This window comes from Mandrillus leucophaeus, unplaced genomic scaffold, assembly GCF_000951045.1.
Source record: "Mandrillus leucophaeus isolate KB7577 unplaced genomic scaffold, Mleu.le_1.0 Scaffold888, whole genome shotgun sequence".
Taxonomy (NCBI): Eukaryota; Metazoa; Chordata; class Mammalia; order Primates; family Cercopithecidae; genus Mandrillus; species Mandrillus leucophaeus.
This window is the reverse complement of record NW_012109674.1, coordinates 952,044-957,918: the sequence shown is the minus strand read 5'-3', so window position 1 is coordinate 957,918 and position 5,875 is coordinate 952,044. Positions and strand designations below refer to the sequence as shown.

Genomic DNA, 5,875 nt, shown 5'->3' with positions numbered 1-5,875 from the left:
TATCTAATGTAACATAAATGTCTGTGGCTTTAAAAATACATATTATTATGTGTGCAGTCTACAAACATTTTCCTGAAATTGGTCTTCTGTGGGCAGTGATTTAAACTTTTCAACTTGGATGCTTTTCCTACTGGGGGCTGTAAAGATGAGAACTCAGCCCTTACTCTTTAGCGTTCCTCACTCCCGCGTCCTCTACTTTGGAATGAAACACAATATCTTAAGCAAACAGAGCCCAAAGTGGCTGCTCATTGGCTCTCATTGTCCCCTGATACTGCAGCCCCGCCCCTTTGGCTTGTGCTGACTAGCTGTTTATATTTTAGTAAGGGCCACCCTTTAACTCGGCAGCTTGATGACTATAATGGGCCCAATTGTCTGCGAGCTGCGGGGAGCTGAGTCCCCAGACTGGAGGAGGCTGGCTCTGGTCTTCGACGCACAGGAGTGGCCGTTATGGAACGCAGGTAAGGACACTTCTCAGTGTGTGATAATTCTTTTTCTGGGCCAGCTGGTTAATCCGGGGCTGGGAGAAACAAGTTGGGATTGAGTTGCTACTTTTTCCTGGTTTTAAGTTTTTGCCTGCTGAAGATGGAAGGAAAAGACTGGGATTTGCTGACAAAGCTCACAGTGAGCTCTGTCAACCCAGGCAGGAAGGGAGTAAGGAAGCAAAAAATCGTGGGAGAGACACAGCTGGATTTGACACCAAAGCAACATGAATGTGGCAAAGCATAAGACCAGTTCCAGTGATGCTGTGAGACTCGAATGCTGTTTTATTTCCTAACATAGCTAGTCACAGTCAGGAGCTCAGCTGTGCCTCTCCGGGGTTTCTGTAAGCCAGCTGCTAGCCAATGTAACTCAGTCGACTCCCTTTGAAAGGACTTAATATCTGTTAGTATTTTCAAAGGGCAAACCGTAGTAGTCTTGCATGTTGTAAATAGGTCTATTCAGAAATGTGGGAACGGTTTAGAGCAGACAGGAGGCTGTAAAGTTTTACTGCCCCATAAAAGTGCTCAAAGAGTACTGTGTCCCTTCTGCCGTGGGGCTGTGGAATGAAGGAATAGCCCCAGGCGAATAGAGTGTTTGTCCTTGACTACCCAACTGAGAAGTCAGCAGAGCCTGGGGACGCCATGTGAGTCAGGGGTGAAGCCTGACGTGGGCTCAGCCAGCCACACGTCCGGGTACTTGCTGGTTTCTGGGGTGTGAATGGGTGAGGATGGAAAACCACTCAGGCACCGGTCTTTGGTGCCTGCTTTATCTTCTTGGCTGGCCGGTTTGGTGCTCAGTGAGGCACCTCACTGCCTTGTCCTCAGTGCGCAGAGGGCAAGGAAGGGGTTGTGCTGTCATTACGACCTGCAGGGTGGGGAGGGGGCTGCAACAACCTGAGTCCTGGGAATTGCTTTAGAAAGTCTTCCTCCTCCTCCTCCACCTCCTGTGAACAAAAGAATCACCTATGGCAGCTTTGATCAGATAAGTTTCTGGTGAGCCTCACTGGTGTGGAGTCGGTGAACTTTCAGTCTGTGTTAGTTATCGACAGGAGCCTGATAAAATGAAAAGGTGAGGTTTAATTTTTAGATAAAGCTAAAGGTGAACTATGGGACTCTAATACATCTAGTGCTTTGAAAGTCTCCCCACCTCTCCAAATTCCCACAACTTGTATATATTATCTAGGTACACCTTGTTTAAAGCCACTGTGCTGTTTGTGGCTCCTGGAGGTATTAAGTCAGAATACAAAGGGTATTTTTCGAATGAATTTGACCCCAGGCAACATGAATGCTTGAACCCATTGTATGAAAACAGCGGTCTCTAAGTGAGGCCAAGGTCTCGCGGAGTGGGGAGTGGTCGTAGAGCCCTGGAGAGGGATGAGTCACCCCACGTGGAGGTCCTGACAAGGAATGGACCTTCTGACTCTGCCAGTGAACTTTTGACTCTCCCAGGTGGGGTGGAGGCTCCAAAGGGAAAGGACAGGTGTGCATCATTCACCCTCCAGGCCCACCGCAGGCCTCACAAATCCCGTTTGGTTAGGTCGGTACATTCTCACCTTCCCACCTAACTAGGTGTCCTACAGTGTAACTCACTTCTGACACTAACTGCAGTGAGCGCAGACCCCGAGGTTTAAGGTCTCAGTCCTACCTGGCTGCCTCGACCTCAGAGGCCAGTTGCAAGCTGAAGGTTGTCACCTGTGCTTCTGACCAGCTGGCTATCCATGAGAAGTTCTTACCACCCTTCTTAGATTACAAGCTGTGTAACTTTTTCTAACTTTGTGCTGTAAATCAGAGATTGGCTTCTTGGGGTCAGTCTTCTGTTAGCATGACTCATGGAACTCAGGGAAACACTTAATTCCATTTACCGGTTTATTATAAAGAGTATTACAAAGGATACAGACAAATGAATACATACAGCCAGGTGAAGAGATGGCTAGGGAGGGTCTTGGAGCTTCCATGCCCTCTCTGAGCACCACTCTCCCAGCATCTCCATGTGTTCAGCTATCCAGAAGCCCTCCAGACCCGTTCCTTTGGGTTTTTATGGAGGCCTCATCACAAAGGCATGATTGATGAAACCATTGGCCATCAGTGATTGAGTCAACCTCCTGCTCCTCTTCTCGCTCCCTGGAAACAGGGTCAGGGGGTGTGTATGGGTAGAGTAGGGCGAAAGGGGCTGAAAGTTCTAACTCTCTAATCACATGCTTGGTTCCCCTGGCAACCAGCCCCCTCCAGAGGCAATCTGGGAGCCCTCAGTCGTCAATCATCTCATTAGCATACAAAAAGACTCTTGATCACTTTGTACGTTCCAAGGGTTTTTCTTTCTGTCTTTCTTTTTAAATTTTAAGACAGGGTCTTGTTCTGTCACCCAGGCTTGAGTGCAATGGCACCATCACTCACGGCTCACTGCAGCCTCCACCCCTTGGGCTCAAGTGATCCTCCCCATCTTCCTGCCTCAGCCTACCAAAGTGCTGGGATTGCAGGTGCATGCCCCCATGCCCAGCCAATTGCAAGGGTTTTAAGAACTATGTGCCAGGAAGCAGAGACAAGACCAAATATATATTTCTTATTATAAATCACAATATCACACCTTCCTCATGATTCACACTTCAGGTCACTTACTCACTGTGTAACTCTGTACAAGTTACCTAACCTCTCTGTGCCAGCCACACTGGTAGGCCTATGTGGTGCGGTGGCCGATAGGGGACTGACGACGGGGGACAGATGACACACAGAGGCAGAAGCCAAAGAACACAGGTTTAAAAACAAGGAGTTAAGAGCAAGAGCTTTGATTCAGACAAACCTGGAGTCGAACCTCACTTTCATTGTTTTAATTGTATGTTATTGGGCAAGTTACCGAATCTCCCTAAGTCTGAATTCCTTCAGCCAAATAATGGGGATGACAATCCATTTCACTGTTTGATTGTGAGGTTTAAATGTGGTCATACATCAAAGTTCCTTATACAGCACTCAGTGCACAGCAAATACTCAGCGAATATTAATTATTTTATCATGACTGCTGCCAGCATCCAACGACAGTCCTAAATACCATCTAAGTTTACCAAGTGTCTCTCTGATTTACTGGTGACATTGGAGAAAGGAAATGCTAAGAGAATGCAGTGCAGTGGAAAGAAGGGCAGGCTGGACATCAGCGTTCTGGTCTCCATCCGAGACTGGCCAGCAGGTGGCTCTGGAAAAGGTTTGCCCTCTCTCCTGAGGCATGATCTTCAAAGTCCATTCTAGCGTCTCTGACTTTCGATCTGATGGAAATCTCCCCCGGAGGAACTCATGAGCCATAAGTTAAACATGGTTTGAAATCATCCTTGAGCTCCTTGCTGATTGATCATGCTTATCCATGTTGAAGGCTCATCCAGGAATAATAGATGGGTCTTGTGTGTGGTTTGAAAAGTTCACTTCTGGCCAGGTGCAGTGGTGCACACCTATAATGCCAGCACTTTGGGAGGCCAAGGTGGAAGGATCGCTTGAGGCCAAAAGTTCAAGACCAGCCTGGGCAACATAGTAAGACCTTGTCTCTAAAAAATATAAATAAAAAACTAGCCGGGCACGGTGGTACACACCTGTGGTCTCAGCTACTCAGGAGGCTGAGGCGGTAGGATCACTCGAGCCTGGGAGGTAGAAGCTGCAGTGAGCTATGATTGTGCCAGTGCACTCCAGCCTGGGCAAGACCTCGTCTCAAAAGAAAAGTACACTTTTTATTTTCATAGGAGGTTATGATACATTCAAGTTGGTTACTTGACACAAGAAGAAATTTGTGTAATTTCTTACACAAAGAAATTACACAATTTTAGATAAATTTCTTTATCTAAAATTATAATACGTTTTATTATTTAATAAATAACAAATCTGAAACTCATTTATCTAAAATTTGTGTTTATCTAAAATTTTCATAGTAAATTGTATGAAAAATATAATATCCCATAGATGTGTCAAGACCAGAACATAGGTCAAACAGAGCTGAACTCGAGTCCCAGGTCTACTGGTTGACTGCTAGTGACCTTGGGCAAGTCACTCACCCTCTCCAGTTCTTGTTTTCGTCACCTGAAAATGGGAACGATATTGTCTGCCTTATCGGGCTATGATGAGAATGGAAAGCTAGAACACGTAGACTGCCCTCCATAGTGCTTGGCATGGGGTCATTCCTTTTCCCTCCCAGATGGAACACCGCATCCATCCCAATGGAAGTTTCTAGATGATGCTCCAGAAGATTCCAAGCAAAGAACATTTACAATTTCCATACATTACAGGAGGGTGAGCCTGCAAGGCAAGGTCTGGAGCTGGGAGCACATCTGGAGCAGTGGGTAGGGACTGAGAACCATATACATACACATGAAGAAATGTGTTCGTTTAGAAGATCTAGCATCAATTCCTTCTTCCTAAGATTTGACAAGACTGGAGTTATTTCTTCACCAGGCCCATTTTGTGAAAAACCCCGGGAAAACTGAGGTCCAGCAGCCTAAGATCTAACACAATGGAATCAGGAAAAATGGTCGACAGGCCCCTGAAGGCATGTAGGGAGCAGGGAGCCTGGTGACCTTTGTGCACCCAAAACCTCCCTAACTAGAGTAATGGAACACCAATGTGGTTTACATTCATAATCCCTTGCGTTTGAGAATTTTTATATCTACTTAAATTTTCAAACAAGGGACACTCACACCACCTCCCACACTTATCAGCATGCTGCTTTATCACTCTGATATGTTCAAGGGACCTACTCCCATAAAAGATAGAAGATGAATCAGAAAACTCAACTGGAATGGGAGTTGTTTAGATATGCACAGTCTCACCTCAAGGGCACCTGCTGGGAATAAGATCCCATGTCACACCTCCATTCCTGCTCAGTTTTTCAAGGGAGCATTTCCTGATACGTAGGTCTTCAACTACTAGGTGTATTTGCCCACTGTCCACCTGTGCCTTCAAGTACCATGCTTAACAAATTGGAACTGAGGGAACAGTACACTTCACATTTTGCAACTGTTATGCAAACAGAACTTTAGTGAAATTCCTCAAACTATTGACTGTAGAAACCACGGGAGACAAAGGGTCAGTCTCTGACTTCACAAATGTTACTAACTTGAAGAATGAGATCTGTTCCCTAAAGAGTGTGTGGGAGGAAGACATTTAAATCTGTAGTGCCCTCAAAGCCTCACTCTAAACCTGGTCTGGCACTTTTCTGCGTGTGTTCTTTGATATGGTAAGTAGCTAAAGTATATCCCACCAGAGACCTTCCAAGGGTGGGGTTCTCACTGGGTCATTTTCCTCCATATGGCTTCTCTCACTCTTTGCAGGAGAGTAAAATAGAGTTTCAACTGAACTTTGAAGCTGTAACCTGACCTCAGAATCATGCACCATAAAGAGCATTTGTGCTTCTCAAGATACTTTCA

At 45.9% G+C, this 5,875-nt stretch overlaps 1 protein-coding gene across 3 annotated transcripts in view; it reads left to right on the top strand.

Annotated features, from left to right (window-relative positions):
- The window catches only part of TRIM2 (tripartite motif containing 2), a 212,280-nt gene that overhangs the window by 52,967 nt on the left and 153,438 nt on the right, over positions 1-5,875 (top strand). For 2 of the 3 annotated variants that reach the window (XM_011969380.1, XM_011969384.1), the window contains exon 1: positions 312-458. The exons of the other annotated variant lie outside the window; for it this stretch is intronic. The gene's annotated coding sequence lies outside the window, so the exon portion shown is untranslated. Of the gene's footprint in view, positions 1-311; positions 459-5,875 lie in introns of those variants that run through there. 3 annotated transcript variants of the gene reach the window in all.